This window comes from Malaclemys terrapin, chromosome 1 (assembly GCF_027887155.1).
Source record: "Malaclemys terrapin pileata isolate rMalTer1 chromosome 1, rMalTer1.hap1, whole genome shotgun sequence".
NCBI classification, from domain to species: Eukaryota; Metazoa; Chordata; order Testudines; family Emydidae; genus Malaclemys; species Malaclemys terrapin.
The window spans coordinates 84,413,563-84,431,857 of NC_071505.1; positions in this window are offsets into that span (position 1 = coordinate 84,413,563).

Below are 18,295 nucleotides of genomic sequence, written 5' to 3' on the forward strand. Positions count from 1 at the left end.
GATTTTTTTAATATAGTTCTCTTAAATCATAAAAGGAAGGTGCCACATGGGGGAGAAATTATTATATTTGGAAGATAAAGAGTCTAGTGGCCCTAAAGGGAAGAATATTTCAATGTTTTCTCATACTAATTTAAATCAAGAAATGTGGCAGGGGGACTTTCCTCCTCTAGATGCATGTATGAAACTCCTAACCAGATTGGTGTATGCAAATAAAGGGGAATAGACCCCAAAATGTGTACTCTCCCTGTGAAAGATTCTTGTCATCATCACGCAATAACAGCAAACCCCAATGTTGAAGTAATGTGTGAGTGGTTATTAATTTCTAGCTAGGAAGGGCTTCAGTTCAGCAAAGCACAGAAGCACATGCTAAACTTTAAGCAAAGCATTTTAAGTGCATGCTTCACTGGTTTCCTGAATCAGGGCCAATGGCAGGGATAGGAGAACCCGAAGCTAATTATTTATGTCTTTGACACTGAGTACATTTCCCAGACTTGAAGAAGAGCTCTGTGTAAGCTTGAAAGCTTGTCTCACCAACAGAGGTTGGTCCAATAAAAAATGTTACCTCACCCACCTGGTGTCTCTAATGTCCTGCGCCCAACATGGTTACAACAAAACAGCATATATCTGTGACATAGACATTTGTCCACAGTTCTGGGCAATGCTGGTTATTTGAGGAAAGGGGGCACTTTCTGGCATGTTCTATGATGCTCCAGCCCAGAGCTTCTCAAACTGTGTTCCACAGCAGAGTGCAGTGTTCCTTTGTGAAATCCACAGCGCTGTGGCCAGAAGGTGATAGCTGGAAGCACTGGTATGAAGAGCAATAATCTCGATGCTCAGCAGCTCCCAACCCTGACATCCTTCAACTGTTCAATAACTGTGCTGATACATCAAAAGGCCTGAATTGGCTAGCAGTGTGGAGTGGAGCATCTCCTCTGTCCCTCAGAGCTGGCAGGTTCTGGAAGGATCTAAGTCGGGAAAGAAAAGCTGAGAGGTTAAGAGATGCTCACAATATGGGGGAGTACAGTCAAAGCATGAGAGAGAGAGCGAGGAGGTAGGGAACTAAAAGGTGTTTGAAGGAGACTTAGCTGGTTCAGAAATGCTGCCATATCAACAGCTGCAGCAAGCCTGGGTTCATGGGAGGCCCATATAGATTAATGGGATATTTACTGTTCATGCTCCAGGAAAAAATGTGAAGTCTGAACTACTTTGTACTGTTTCAGAGATCTCTAGAGGTCATTTGAATCCCGGGGGGAATCAGGAATCTCTCCATTTGTCTTGGTTAAGGTTGGCTACAACTGCTGTTTAACAGGAAACCTCTATTCATTATTCCCCTGTTTCCACAATACATGCACCATTTCTGGCTATGTTACTTATCTTTTCCTCACTTTAGACCCATCTGGGCCTCAGCCTCCCATAGCTTGTATGGGACAGGTGGAGGGAGAAAGTCTGATGCTTGGTCCTTGCAGACATGAGTCCCCATCAGAGGACTTTAGAGACGGTCGTGGATTTGTTTGACCCAGCCTTGGAGACAGAGAGCAAGGGGGAAAGTGAAAGCTGACAGGGAGGGAAAGAGGGGTAGGGGGAAAAAACGGTAATTGAAAAGAAGAAGAAAGTATGGAAAAAACGAAATATCCCTTGCCTCATTCCTGCAAGTCCATAGAAGGGACAGGAATAAGTGGGCATGTGAAGATTGAAAGAGTGATGATAGCAGTGTATAAAGTCAGAGCTATTGTGGCATTTTAAGCCAAGTGGTCCAAATCCCTCCCTAGTGTAGCTCCCCTGAATTCAAGATATTTAAAAGTGGGCCTGTCAGACTAGAGACTTCTATTAGACATATGCATGGGGGTAAAACCTGTTACATTTGTGATAGATTTGTGATGACCCATTGGCCCTCCCTAGGGCTAAAATGTGACATTAAGCCACAGCACTCCGTTGAGAATGAGGTATCTTTGCACCTCACCAGCAGTAGGTCGGAGAGAGTATATTGCCTCAAGCCACCGTCAGTAAAGTGCTTCTTTGTTGTGACCTGCTGGGAGCTAAGCACAAACTTCAGCAGGACCAAAGCTAAGTGAATGGGTAGCATGATGGCAAATAAAATCATTGTTGACAAATGCATGGTAATGGACATTCAAAGGCATAATTTGAATTACTTGAGCGCATTGCTGAGTTCTATAGTAACTGTAACCACTCAGGAAAAAAAGACATCAGTATCACTGCAGACAGCTCAGTGAAAGCCTCTGCTCAATATGCAAATGTGCAGTGGCAGACAAAAAAAAGCAAACAAAATGTTAGGCTGGATAAAGAATGGGGTGGAAAATACAAGTGAAAATGATACAGTGCTAGTCTTTAAATGGATGGTAAACCTTCATTGGGAATACTGTGTTCAGTTCTTTTCACCCTATCTAAGAAGTGATCTAATAGAAATAGAGGTTGTGCAGAGGCAGACAATAAAAATGAACAGAGACAGAGAAAAGTTTCTATATAAGGAGTGATTGAAAAAAATCCTGGATCTGTTCAATTTATAGCAAAGACAGTATGGAAGAGGTAAACTGGGTACTTCTGTATACCCTTTCTCTTAATGCCAGAGCAAAAGGACACTCAGTGAAATTGAAAGGCAACAAATTTAAAACTGATACAAGGAAATAGTTGTTTACGTAATACACAACTAAGCAGTGGAACTCACTGCCAGAAGCTATCAGTAAGGCCAAGGACTTACTAAGATAGAAAATATGACTAGAAATTTATATGGATAATGAGAACATCCAGTCATATTAGACAGGATAACTTTTATTGTTAGTAGTACAGGTAATGATATCAAGCCTAATGTTGCAGGGCAGACTTCAATCACTAACTGGCAAGGTTAGATAGAAAGTTCTCTTGGGCGCATATTTGTCCCAGTATAGTCTCTCTTGTATCTTTCTTTAGTACTGAGCACTGTTGGACTAGGTGCACCGTTGGTCTGATGCTGTATGGCAATTCCTATGTTCCTGAATATTTAGACACAAGTGAGTGGAAGGACTCACAGAAAGAGTTTAGGCTCTGTGTGGCTGAGGCTTCCTATGGATTGTAGGGGAGGCCCATTTCTGTGCTCTTTGCCAACATACAGATAGCAGACTGCTGATTCCACAGCAACCTCAAGAGGGGAGTACAGCTGATAAGACAATCCATCTACTGCAATGAACAGTGTTTTCATCCTATATTTAGATACATTAATATGTGTTAACAAGCACAATGTGCTTAAATGTGTTAACAATCACAAAACACACAATTACTATGCATAAAAGAGAAAGGGATTGGGTCAGGGATGAAGCCACTGGCATGTAAGATTTAGGGGGTAAAGATCTTATCTCCACTTACATTAGATATACACCAACTTTTGGTTTTCCATTATGCCAATGGAAAGAGGTGGCTTACTAGTAGGAGGGCTTAAGAGCAGACTTCTGCATCCCATACTAGGGTCTGGAGCTCAGTCAATGGCATACAACCTAAAATCAGTCATCACCTATTGGAGTAGGTGGTTGGCCACTTTGAGTCACTACCAATACCTAATCTGAGGGCGTAACCTGTGTATAAAATGCTGAAAAGAGTAATGAGGAAAGTGTGCTGCTTTAATCTAGACTGAGATCAATTCATACCTTGCAAAAGACATTGAGAGAATAATGATATGGACTCCTTGCTCACTCTCATTAGATGTGCATCCTTTAATCTGGCCAAAGCTGTGGAACAAACATTGACCAAATGCAACATAAAATCCACATCTTGCTTCTTATCTGGTAGAGTTTCATTTACTGGGATTTTTGTTTTGACCGTCATTTATATTTTAACAAAACTACATCTGTGGGGACGGTGCTCTGTCCTGCTTGGCCTTCAAAACTTTCTATTGATTCTATCAGCACACAGTTACTAGGGAAGCAGGAATGGAATCAGTCACCCTTTATAAACAGATAACCAGGGAGTCAATGTCCTTTGGTCATTTTTCATAGGCCCCTTCACCTGAACTCACTTTCCTGGACATTGTACCTGGACTGTCCAGATTACCTACAGAGACAATGGAAAAACTTCAAGGCCTTGGTACAGTTTACATGGGGGGGGGGGGGACAGACACTATTGTTTCAGCTACAGGCACCGTTGATGCATCTAAATCTCACCTCCAGAGCATTTTCTTCTAACTAGACCTTTTGTTATTGACTGTCTTCAGTCACCACTGGGGGCTGAAAGTCACTGCACTTCATTCAGGTCTCAAATAAAATATGGATGACCTTGTGAAGTGAGACTCAGTCCTGAGAAATGTAATGCTGTTTTCTTTGTGGTTTGTGGTAGTTCTAACTGGCACTTACGGTTGATATCCAAGTGCAGATTAGTCTGAGATGGATTTTCAGATACAGCACAGTATAGAGGATTGGTACCAAGCCACTGACTTGAGAAAGTGCAGGGATAACTCTGAATATTACTTTACTGGGGTTTTCCCCATTTTTGTGGCATTGGCTAGGAGATGAGAAAGATGGAAGGACCAGCAGGTCCTCTTCTGGTATGATAATCACTCTGTATCACCGCCAGCCAATCTGGAAAAGCCCCAGTGCGGGGAGAATGTCTTCTGAGGACATTTAATACACAATATTTATTTAACTGCTGGATATGTCCCTGGACTTAACCACAGCTCATTTCCAAGATGGTAAATTTTGAGCCTTGGTGCCAAAAGTCAACCAGGAGCCTTGGCAATGTTCCCTTTCATAGAGAGCCACATCACCTAGGTGGGTGGAGAGATTAATTGCTTCAGGAACCTTGAAGAGCTACTGGGCTCCTCAAGATTTTAGGGCTTGATATCTTTCAGCATACCAAGTAGGTTACCTCTGTTCCTAGTCTGTCTCAAAAACCTTAGGTTCTCAAAATGTTCCGAAATATTAATTAATTTAGCCTCAAAACAATAACTCCATGAGGAAGTGCTTTCACTCTATGCATCCGATGAAGTGAGGTTTTTACTCACGAAAGCTTATGCCCAAATAAATCTGTTAGTCTTTAAGGTGCCACCAGACTCTTTGTTGTTTCCATGAGGAAGGGATTTGCAAATGAACAAATGGAGGCACAGAAAGGCTGAATGTCTTGCCACGGGACACTGAGGAAATTTGTAGCAAAGCCTTGAGTAGAGTCTCAAGCATGCTTCCTTCCTCCCTACCCTGCTGCATTGCTTTGGAGCACTATGTTGGTGTTTTTTTGTTTGTTTTTTATTTCATGTTTCTTATAAGTTACTGTGATTTTTTTTTAATGGTGAGTGATAATGAATGGTGTGTTCCTACTCTACCTGTAGGTGCCATCTAGATAGGATGTGTATGGCATGTAAGTGCTGCTGCTCATTTTTTATTTTGCTATTCTTGAATTTTTAAAAAAAATATATATAAATACATTTAAAATTCTATGAACATTCTAATTGATTAAGTGTTGATCAGCTTCTATGCTATAGGATTGAATACATAAGAAAATTGCTGGGGTTTTTTGTAACTGGATTGTGGCAGCAAGTGTAGCCAAATTCTGTACATTTTTAAAGAATAAAAACGATCTCTTTAAGCTCTTTTCTTTTGCCAGTGCATTGTGTTGAACAGTTCTGATGGACTAGACTACAAAGCTATGGGAAAATTCTTCAAAGGTCTGGCACAATCTGGAGCCTGGGTGTGCTTTGATGAATTTAATCGTATAGAGCTGGAGGTAATTGTAGTACCAGTTTCTTAGTAAAGTTGGTATGCAATGAAAGTGACAAGCCTGACATCTTCATTAACAGCACTGACATTAAACAACATTGACTGAAGCTTACAGAGAAAGGAAGAAAATACAATTTTAGTACATTTTAATCAAACTCAACTGGTAGTCTATGTCAAATCTGTCCCTGTGATTTTTTTTATAGTGTTTCAGCGTTCTCTACTGTAAATGTTGCAGGAGGAATATTGCTGTTGCAACCCTCTGAGCACAGTTGACAGAGTGAGGTTTGTGAGAAGACATTGTATTTGTTCATGATAGATTAACTGTGAGATCTCTCTCTCTGGTATGCAACCTGCCACTCACAGAGTTTGAAAGACAGGAGTTAACTTTCATCTACAGAAAGCTCACAGCCAGGGAGAGAGACTGCCTTAATGCCACATTTATTACCTAGCAAAAATTGCAGACAGCTTCTCCAGCAAATGAGAACTTTCTGTTGTTTTTTTTCCTAAGGTAATTTATTACACTTCCTGATTACACAGAGCATAATTAAATGTCCATATAGGGAAATATAGCATGACCTATCTTGTTATGTAGACAGAGGTGGTCTGGTTGATCCTTTAGAGTCTCATGCATTTTCTGCAGTTTATTTTTATCACAAAACACAGGCAGACCTTGGTAGAAAGTTTTGATGGTGAATTAGATAACTGCTCATTTAAACTTCAGCTCCTGAAGTAGCACAGAAACAGGCTTTAAAAATACAAAGTGTTTGCAGTATTTTTCATTATCTTATATTAGACCTCTATATAGAGTAACACAGCCATTTTCTGAGAAATGTTATTGCTTTCATGTTTTCAATTATTTAGCAGTTTATCATTTGATTCATATGGAATTTTCCAATGCATTGAGCGATTTATTAGCTTAAGTGTGTGATAACTTTGCGTTTTATTGCATTTAAAAGTGCATTAAAACATCATTTTAAAGTTTAAAAACTAATTTGTCAGCGTTGCCAAAGCAGATCAGTGTAGAGAGATTGGCTTCTGCACTTCCCTCAGGTGCTTTCTAATAGTTCAGCAAATTTAGACTACTGTATTCAATGTGCAATATCTGAGCAAGTGCAAGATCTTTGTATCTCAAGGTTCTGAGATCTGTCTGGATTCATGCAGTGTGTTTATTGCCATAAATCATGACTATGTGGGCAGGAATGAGCTGCCAGACAATCTGAAGGTAACAAATACTATAGCACCTTCCCTAAAGTAGACAAAATGATGAAATTATTTCTGCTTTATCACAGTTTTCTCCTCCATTTGGAAATAGAAATGCCTTCCCACTCATTTGCAATGGTGTAAAGAACAACAAGGCCTGCTTTGGCTCCTTTAAACAAAAAGGGAATGTGCTGTATGGTTTTTCATGTTACAATACGGCATATGCTAAGGAAATGCCTGAGTGAAATCTCTTTTGCCTTTGTTCATTTTTTCCCCCTTGCCCTCTGAAGGGAGTTCCCACAAGACCAGTACTAAGCTTCTCTTCATTAGAACCCAGTTTTCAATTTAAATTTTAATTAGAATAGATGACTAGAATACTTACAAGTCTCTGTAATTTGTACATGCAGCTAATCAATGTCTGGAAGGGATACCCCATGTTTTGATAAAAAGATTAGGTTCCTATTCAGTAAGAGATTTATGGCTGGCTGTTAAAATTATTTTAGGTCTTCCCATACCTTTCAATTTGCGAATGAGACTCATTTTGAAAAGGATGATTTCCCCCCCAATTCTTTTAATGTAAGAATGCCTAGAAAGGAGGATTCTTACGTTAATATATATACTGCACTAATTGTGCTTTCTAATACTTATCAATACTGGTATGTTATATAACACTCAGGATTTGAGAGACCTTGAGAGTTATACTGCCATTCCATCATTTTATTTTATTTTGTGGGGGCCATCTAGAGCTGTAGGCCCCTCCCAAAATTCAAGAACAAACCATTAGAAAATCTAAAAGGTCTCTATTCTGTATTTCAGTTCCTCAGACTTCCAAAGGACTAATAACCAATTAAAAGTCTCACCCACAAACACAAAAGAACTGCATCTAACCATAAGACCCCAACTAAATAATCTCTTAACCTCCAGTGACCCCAATCATTTTTAATGCCCAGGAGAAAAGATGGGTTTTGCACTGTACCTACAATATTAAAAAACCTGGGCTGTGGTGAACAAAAGAGAAAGCTCATTCCAGAGTCAAGAATCCCCCACGGAGGACATTCTGCAGCATCTCCTTCTTGTTTGTATCAAGGGAGCTCCAGCTTGAATACCTCTGCTGAGTTCAACTATGAAAAGGCGGCCTGAGGAGAGACACGATCCCTGAGGTAACTGTATCCCAAACCATGTAGATCCTAATGCAGTAGATTAAAACCACCACCTCGAAATCCCTCAGAAACCTAGCTGAAGCCAGTGGGCATTCAAGTTTCTGAGTAGTCCTGATGTTCAGTCCCATGTAGTGTTCATTGCATCAACATAGTCATGAGGTGATAAAGGCATGGATGATGGTAGGTAGGTCTGCATCAGAGGGAAAAGATCACAATGTTTTGGCCAGACACCAGTAAAAAAGAATGTGTTTGGTTACAGCAGCCTGGGATCTAATTAAACTCCAAGACTGCAGACCTGAATCACAAATGATGGATATGCTTCTACCAGAAGTGCAGATATTACCCTTGCAAACTCTTCTGGTTTCTTCCCACAACCCACCCTGATCACTTCAGATTTCTATAAATTATGCCTCAGCCAATTGGCCCTCAGCCACTCTTGAACTTCAGAAAGACACTTATTCCACTGCAACAGCCATGTCTCATGGAAAAATAGAGTTTGTAAATATCCTTGGGTGAAATCCTGGTTCCACTGGGAATTTTGCCATTGATTTCAATGGGGACCAAGATTTCACTTCATTTTAAAAGTATTAGTTAAAACCCATAACAATAGATTCATAACATCACTTTTATATTTAAAGCATCTTTTGTTATTTGTACAATTATTTTTTTAAATGGAGGGATTTTTCTGCATATTTTGCACATTTTTAAAGTCAGACATCAGCCAACTCAAGGGTTTTTTAGTAACTCTAATAGTAGAAAATAGTAAATGAAAGATTTTTTTTTTTTTTTTTAAATAGACTCCTTTAGAAAGCCCAATCCTGCAGTCCTTATTCAGGCAAAAATCCCATTTAAGTCATGCTCTGAGGTTTTACTGGAGAAGAAGAAGGACCACTGAATAAACATTTACAAGATTTTCGAGCTGGAGAGGAATCTATCTACTAAACCTAACCAATGCACCTGGTCAGCTATTGTATTATAGGAAGCCATACAACCAAAGTAACTTCAAAATTGCTATCACTAATAGAAAGACGTGCTTTTTCTGCATGCTCAAAGAAAGTGCACTCTGATACAGCTTGCAATCATAAGAAGAAAAGTGACCCTCAAAACAAAAAAATGATATAGGACATCATCATGCTGGTGGATAACAAAAGAACTAAACTCTGCTTTTCTACACGTGCATGCACAGTCAGTAATAAAAACTGCTATATGATTTCTATCATAAATATTCTAATAGAGAAAACAAGCTGTTTCCTTTCTGACCCTTGGAATATTTTAATGAGTCTTTTTGATGTGCCTAGGCTGCTAATTTCATCAAATTTGTTCCTCTTTCTTTAATCATAGCATCTTCCAGCTATTGTAGAGGTCCATGAATAGGTAATACCAGTGCCATACTCTGTGGTGACGGTAGCTCTAAGGGTGCTATGTAAAATCAGTAAGGCAGTAAGTTAAATATAATGTAATTTCTATAGTATTTTTGCAATCAAAAGGCTGTTGCCTTTTAGCATTAATATATTAAGGCATTTATCATAATATTTTACAGTAATGGGGAAAATTGTGAAACATCATCAGGCAATAAATATTGCCTTACAGAGCTGGGCACAATCCTACCACAGTGTGGTGGGGAATAGATCTTCTTTCTTGATGACTCTCTCTCTCCTTAGAAATACCACAGGGTTCAACCTGTCATCCATGTTGTTTAATATATTGTATATATGTGAAGCCAGTAAGGAGGATTGTGAGAAGAAGTTATGGGATACAATATCACCAATATGTTTGCCGATACTCAGTTCTATCTTCATTTCAATGGACCTAGGCTTACCTCTAGCAATGCTGGGAATCTTTGGTTGAAATTCGATGGGTTTAAAGGTGCATCTCTTTACAGCTTTCTTCCATATACAGGCAGCAACCTAGCTTCTGCCTAACAATATCCATATCCTCCCCAATATATCCCCCTCTTGTCCTATCCTATCTCCAAGAGAGTCCCCTTGAATAGCACTGTTCGTATCCCAATTCACAAAAGTCATACCCCCTCTATGGTCCTTTCTCTTCTTTCCCATAATCTTGGGCAAGCAAAGAGAGAGATGGATGAGAAGGGCTAGGTGGAAGAGGAAAGTGAGATAGACTCAGAGAGAGAGAAAGAAATGAAGAAGAGAAAAATAGGAATGAGAGAAAGCAGACACTGAAAGGTATTGAAAATTGGTATTATAGCCTGTGCTTAGGGCACCAGTTCCTGGGATCATGTGATTCAATCAGAATCTAAACCTACTTTTTTTTTTAATGGAAAGTTTCTAAACTTTGTGAGTGCGAAGAAAAGCTTGGAAATGTTACCCATGTGTAATTGATGCAGTGAGGTCTACCTGTCTCTTCAGGCAGCTTGGAACAAGAGCTATAGGAGATGTAAACTGACCCATGCATCTCAATAAGGTGTTAACCCCAAGACATGCTACTTATGGAAGAGCTTGTCAAGACCACCCCAATAGATGACTACGTGTAGCAGAAGGGGAAGAGTGCAGCACGCCCAGTGTACCTATCCAAGCAGATACACCCAGCAATTGGGGCATCACTTTCCTCTCCCCTCTGCTTCATAGATTCATAGCTTTTTAGGGCCAGAGGGAACCACTAGATCCTGTAAAACAGAAGCCATTAAATTTCACCTGGTATTGAGCCCAATAACTTGTATTTGGCTACTGCATATCTTCTGGAAGAGGAACCAGTGTTGATTTGAAGACATCAAGAGATGGAAAATCTACCTTTTTCCTTGGTATCTGTTCTAAAACTTAATCACTTTCACTATTAAAAAGCTATGCCTGATTTCTAAATTGAATTTCTCAGGTTCAGCTTCCAGCCATTGATTCTTGTTATGCCTTTCTCTGCTAGATTAAAGAGCCCTTTAGGACCTGGTATTTTCTGCCAGTGAAGATATTATACACAGCAACAAAATCACCTGTCAATCTTCTTTTTTCATAGGCTAAACAGTTTGAGCTCCTTGAGGCTCTCACTATAAAGCATTTTTTCCCCAATCTTTTCGTCTGTGAGATTTCCTTGTGTTTGGTGCAATACCTTTTGTGTCAGAAAATTATTTATCTGTAATTTTTAGAAACTCTAACAATGTTTTACCACTGGCTGCATGAGACTGCCAGCATATGACTCCCAAACTGAAGCCCCCCATAATAACACAGTTTTTCTTACCACCTGTTAGACATGTATTTAAGGAGTAACTCATCCTGTTCTCTCGTTTGATTTGGTGGTCTGTAACACCAATACTCCTTTCTGGGCCTTGTTGGGTTAGCACATTGATATACATGCAGTCAGGACCCTTTGGTTCTGAGTTATCAATACCTTCAAATCAGGTAACAGTGTCTTTAAAGTAGAGTGCCACTACCCTCCTCTTGACTGACTCTGTCCTTCCTTAATGGGTTGTAACCTTCTCTATATGGCACTCTCCAAGTGTGGGAGAGGGCCACAGGAAGGAGACAGAGTCATTGTGACACAGCAAATTATCCACATTATGATGTGCTTACAGCTCCAGATCATCTTAAACTGTTCCTGCAAATGTGTTCGCAAATCCTTTTCACAGTGCCTTCATTCCCACCGTATAAACATTCCATATGATTGTATTGCAGCCAACACTGGGGAATTCTTTATTTGGCCTTGTCTTAACAGACAAGGAGGAAATGATCACAGAACTAAAAATTTGTGGTAGCTTAGGTACAAGTGATCATAACTTGATCAAACCCTTACTGTGCAAACAGAATAGAGTCCAGAGCAATAATATATATATATATATATGATGGTTTGAAGCTGAACACAATTATGAATCAAATCAGCTGGAAGGAAGAATGTAATTAGCAAAATATAAATGTAGTTGGGAATTGTTTAAGAACACTTGATTAGATGCTCAAAAATCTACAATTGAGAAAGAAGGTCATATTGGTTAAAAATTGACCAGTGTTTAGAATGTGAAGGCTGCTATAAATTTTTATATATATCGCAAATGGAAGAAAGGGGAAGTTGATAGTAATGAATATAAATCAGAAGCTAGGACCCATAGAAAATTGATAAGGGAATTAAAGGGACACAAGGGAAATCTATGACCAGCAGAGCTAAGGACAATAAGAAGTTTTTAAAGTATATTAGCAACAAAACAAATCCTGACAGTGGTTTTGGTCCATTACTAGGTAGACATGTTAGAATTATTCAGTAATAATCAGAAAGGGCAGAAGTGTTCAATAAATATTTGTTCTGTATTTGGGGAAAAACAGATGATCTTGTCATATCATATGATGCTAGTAACACTCATTCCATTCTACTAGTATCTAAAGAGGTTGTTAAGCAGCAGCTCTAAAGTTAGATATTTTTAAATCATCAGGTTCAGATAATTTTAGACATCCAAGAGTTTTTAAAAGAGCTGGCTGAGGCACTCATGGAATCACTAATGTTGATTTTCAATAAGTCTTGGAACACTGGGGAAGTTCCAGAAGGTTGGAAGAAAGCTAATGTTGTACCAACATGTAAAAAGGGTATCAGGATAACCCATGTAATTATAGGCCTGTCAGTCTGATATCAGTGCTGTGCAAGAAAATGGAACAGCTCATATGGAACGAGATTAATAAAGAATTAAAGGAGGGTAACATAATTAATGACAATCCGCAAGGGTTTATGAAAAAATAGATCCTGTTAAACGAACTTGAGATCTTTTTTTTAATGAGATTAGAGGTTTGGTTGATAAAGGTAGTGGTGTTGATGTAATATACTTAGACTTTTGTAAGGCTCTTGATTTGATACTGCACAACATTTTGATTAAAAAACTACAATGATATAAAATTAACATGACACTCATTAAATGGAGTAAAAGCTGGCTAACTAATAGGTCACAAAATATAATTGCAAATGGGGAAGCATCATCGATCAAGTGTGTTGCTAGTGGGTCCCGCAGGATCAGTTCTTGGCCCTGCACTATTTAGCATTTTTATTAATGACCTGGAAGAAAATATAAAATTGTCACTCATAAAGTTTACAGATAACACAAAGATTGGGGGAAGTGATAAATAATGAAGAGGACAGGTAACTGATACAGAGTAATCTGGATCACTTGGTAAGCTTGGCACAAGCAAACAATGTGTGTTTGAATACATCCAAACGTAAATGTATATACCTAGGAACAAAGCATGTACAGGATGGGGGACTCTATCCTTGGAAGCAGTACCTCTGAAAAACATCTGCAAGTTGTGGTGGATAATTAACTGAACATGAGCTCCTAGTGTGATGCTGTGGTCAAAAAAGCGAATGCGATCCTTGGATGCATAAACAGGGGAATCTCAAGAAGGAGTCGAAAGGTTTATTTTACCTGTGTATGTGGAACTAGCATGACTGCTTCTGGAATACACATCCAAGCAATTGGGACCTCACAGCAGCTGGGCAGGGCAACTCTACCCAGGTAGTCCTCCACTCTTTTGCAGCCCCCTTCATCGCTACATGTGCCCTGTCAAGGCTGTATCCCCACTTTGAACTTTAGGGTACAATGTGGGGGCCTGCATGAAGACTTCTAAGCTTAACTACCAGCTTAGCTCTGGTCCGCTGCCACCATCTCAAAGCTAATTTCCTTCCCTGGGAAGCCTTGAGAAACCTTTCACCAATTCCCTGGTGAATACAGATCCAACCCCCTTGGATCTAAAAACAAGGAAAAATCAATCAGGTTCTTAAAAAGAAGGCTTTTAATTAAAGAAGAAGGTAAAAATCATCTCTGTAAAATCAGTATGGAAAATAACTTTACAGGGTAATCAAATTTAAAGAGCTCAGAGGATTCCCCTCTATTCTTAGGTTCAAAGTACAGCAAACAAAGATAAACACTCTAGTAAAAGGTACATTTACAAGTTGAGAAAACAAAGGAAAACTAACACGCCTTGCCTGGCTATTTACTTACAAGTCTGAAATAGGAGAGACTTGTTTAGAAAGATGTGGAGAACCTGGATTGATGTCTGGTCCCTCTCAGTCCCAAGAGCGAATGAACTCCCAAACAAAGAGCACAAACAAAAGCCTTCCCCCCCCCCACCCCCAAGATTTGAAAGTATCTTGTCCCCTTATTGGTCCTTTGGGTCAGATGCCAACCAGGTTACCTGAGCTTCTTAACCCTTTACAGGGACAAGGATTTTGGAGTCTCTGGCCAGGAGGGATTTTATAGTACTGTACACAGGACAGCTGTTACCCTTCCCTTTATAGTTATGACATGCCCACTCGCATGCAGACTCCCACAGCTGTGAATGCCTCCACCCACCTGCAGCAGTGCCAAGAGCATGCTAAATATGGAAGGAAAGAAAGAAAAACAGGGACTAGGGGATTAATTTTTGGAAATGATTTCACTGTTTGCACTGTTCATGCACTTCGTTTTTGTTAAAGATTTTGGGGTATGTTTGTTACTGGTGTTTTTGTTTGCTAATGGTGTTTGGTCTGCCTGGCAATGGGCTAATAAGGTACTTTTCTAATACATGGGCAAAAATAAGGGTTTTTTGTTTTATTAAGAAATTGTATTGCCATCACTGTGTCCCATCATCTAATGTATATTTCAAATAAAGGTAAACACATGATCAGGGACAACTAGGGAGTTGTATACAAACACTGTTTCTCAATACATTTCTCTACATCAAGCCATACTATAAATCCACAGTTCTTGCCACTTGATCTCCACCCCGCCCCCATTTAATAAGTGGTCGTGTTATTTATAATTACAATGCATGGTAATCAATCTCCTTACCCCAATTCCAGTGTGGGATGTGACAGTACCTCATTTACCATAAACAGTGTATAAGCACATCCATAGATGTACTATTCTCTCTCTTCCATTGGCCGATGCAAGTCCATAACGTGGGAGCACAGAGCATCCCTGACTTCTGTTGCCTAGGTGCATCCCGTCCCAGCTGTACTAGGTGCACTGTCTGGCTGAGTGTACTGGTTCATCAATCCATTACTGTCATACCTCCACTCGGGGGCAAAAAGCTCACCTTTGGCTACACAAAGATTGTGAGAAGCACAGCAAGCCACAATAATGCATTGATGACACAGGAATACAAACAGGTCTGCAGACCGTACCAATGGGCTTTCTATCGGACAAACGCACAGTCAACCACCATTCTGCACTGCTGAGAGTGTAATTAAACCTTCTTTTGTCAGGCCCTCTGAGATCAGCTTATGGTTTCATAAGCCAAGATACGAGGTGGTATTCAGAGTCTCCTAGAATAATTGTGGGGACAATTACTCCATTTATGACAATGTCATTTTGTGGGAATAGTGTCCCAGCCTGTCCATGAATGTAGATTCCCAATTGATGGAAAATCCTGGCATCATGAATTTTTCCAGTGTAGTCCATGTTGCCATCCATAAATTGGCCTTGGTGATCCACAAGGGCCTGCATAAAAACTGAATAGTATCCTTTGTTTATGTACTTATGTGCTCCTTGAGGAGGGCAAACTGTGGGCACATGAGTCCCATCAATGGCCCCTGCACAGTTCTCTCAAAACCAGCCATTATTCAGGGGTATTGTTTATATCCACTGCCTTGGGATAAACCACATGCCTGATTGCTTCTGAATCCTCTGCAACCACTTTACCAATAGTTGACTTTCCAGTGCCAACTGGTTAGCAATGGACCTGTAGCAGTCTAGGGTAGACAGCTTCCAAATGGTTACAGCAACCCACTTTTGGACCAGGATGGCTGCCTTCATTTGTGTCTCCTGATGCTGGAGGGTTGGGACAAGCTACTCACAAAGCTCCAGAAATGTCTTTTTCTTCATGCAAAAGTTCCAGACCCACCGCTGGTCAACCCAGGTCTGCGTGACACTGTCGTCCCACCAGTCTGTGCTTGTGGCCCTGCTCCAAATGCACCAGCCTACATAGGGAAAGAAGCATCAGTCTATTTGATTCTTCCATGTCTGTATCCTTCTCCTCCTTTGCCAGGTGCCTTTGATCAATCAGAAAATGCCACTGGAATGGACTACTAGTAAGATCAGAGGAATGGAGGGCCTATCTTCTGAGAGGAGACTGGAAGAGCTTTGATTCATTAGCCTAGCAAAATGAAAGCTCAGTGGCGATATGATTGCTCTCTATAAATATATCTGGGCAGTAAACATCAGGGAGGGAGGTTTCTAACCATCAGAGGAGCGAGGCTCTGGGACAGACTTCCAAAAGGAGTAGTGGGAGGGAGGGAGGGAAACATCCTAACTAGTTTCAAAATGGAGCTTGATACATTTATGAATGGAATTATATAACTGGTTAGCAGGGGACTTGACTTGAAGACCCAGGAGGTTTCCTCCACTCCTTTGTTCCTATTTAACACACCAATTCCAAGTAAACCAATTAGTTTTACAACACGTAGTTTCAAGGAAACTTTAAATTTAGCATGTGAGTATTAAAAAGAGCTATTGGTCCATTTACTTTGCACTACATCATGGGGTATTTATTATTTTGCCCATTTGTTTATTACTTTGGTTATTTGATTCTATCCGCTCTAGGTGTAAAATATTTTAATTAATTCTATTCTATTTATTCTGTTGTCTTATCAAAACACAAGTCTAGTATTTGCAGTTTGACCCTATTTCAGTTCTCAGAATAGGAGGAAAAAATACAAATAAATTTGAATTACTACAGAGAAGACTCGGAGACAGACACCTGGAGGGATGATATTTTTTCAGCTCCTTATGAAATTTCCTCCCATCAACAAACCTACAAAAATAATCATTCAGTTTCTTTATTGTTTTTACTTAGCAAAATGTTCTCTAAGACTTTTTTGCCTGCAACCTAAAAAATAGCCCTGTGTATCTCATATCTGATCTACAGTACATGACCTTGTGACTTTGATGAAATGTGTTTGAGAAACAGATTCACACCAGAGAATTCACTAATCTGACTTTTTAAAAATAGGAATATATTTGAAAAAAAAATAGCCAGAATGTAAGATGTTTTTAGTTTTAGAGAATGTTTTAAAACTCTCATATTACTCCAAAGCCTGTAATTTCAGTAAATGCCCTGGTTTTGAAATCATTTTCCCACTAGCTGGGAACTGTTTCCCCGACCACTTTATCTGACTCCTGTTTGACTTATAGTGGCTCATTTCAGCGCTGTGACCAGCAGCCAGGAACAGAAAGCATGTTCTGTCACTTACATGCCAGAAGCACTCTCTAGGTTGCGAAAAGGCTAGCAGGGAGGCAGTGCAGTCTAATGGTGCAAGTTAAAGGACTGGGAGCCTGTAGAGTTCTAGGTTCTATCATGAGCTAAGCTACTGATTCAGTGTGTGACCTGGGGCAAGTCACCAGCTGTCCTGATGCTTCAGTCAACCCAACTGTTAAATTGGCTAAAAGCAGAACTTCAATGAAAAACAAAATAACTTCATCTAAGTTGAATTTTCTTCAGGTAAATAATTTTTTAAAAAAAGTAACTTGCCTGAGGTTCACTATTAGATTTGGTACAGATTTCTCAAGCCTTTTCTGTTTCCGGGTATCATCTTATGAACTCCAAGCAAAATAACACCACTCCTAGTGAAACTTCTTTTCTCCATCCAAATAAAGATGCCCCGCAGACACAGCTTCATGTCAAAGTGGTTTAGGGAGTCTGTAAACATTATTAACTTCAGCTAACTAGTTTCTAGGCAGTTTAACACAAAGTGAGCAGCAAAGAATGCATAGTTCTTGATTTTTTAAAAAAGTCAGTTTAATTCATATTTGTGTTTTTAAGATCAGTTTCTTCTTCATATCACTAATACGAAAGCATGACTAACACTGTGTACGTATCTCGTAGGTATGTATTACAGACATTTAAGCTCTTTGGTGTTTATAAGGAGATAAAGTTTGGCCTACTCTAAAGAGAATCTTGAGCTTTCTGATTTAGGGCTGTATATTGGATATATTTGAAAGGCCTCTACAGCTGATATGTTGTTGAAATGAGTTCTCTATTTTCAGATGTCCTCACAAGAGAACTATGATTAAAGCATGAGAACATCCTCACTGCAGTTGGAAATCTGAATCTACATGTCCAGATGTACAGGAGGGAGCACTCACGTGTTAATTAGCCAGTAACATCAGCTAGCCAAAGGTAATTTCCTCATTATGGGAGCAGAGAATACCCTGTGGTGGAGAAGTAGAGATGACTTTGTGCTATCCAGTCACCGAAAACTCTTTTCACATCATCAGTGTTAATACAGCATACTATATATGCTGTAAGTTCAATAATGTTATATATGTTCAGTGATTACATA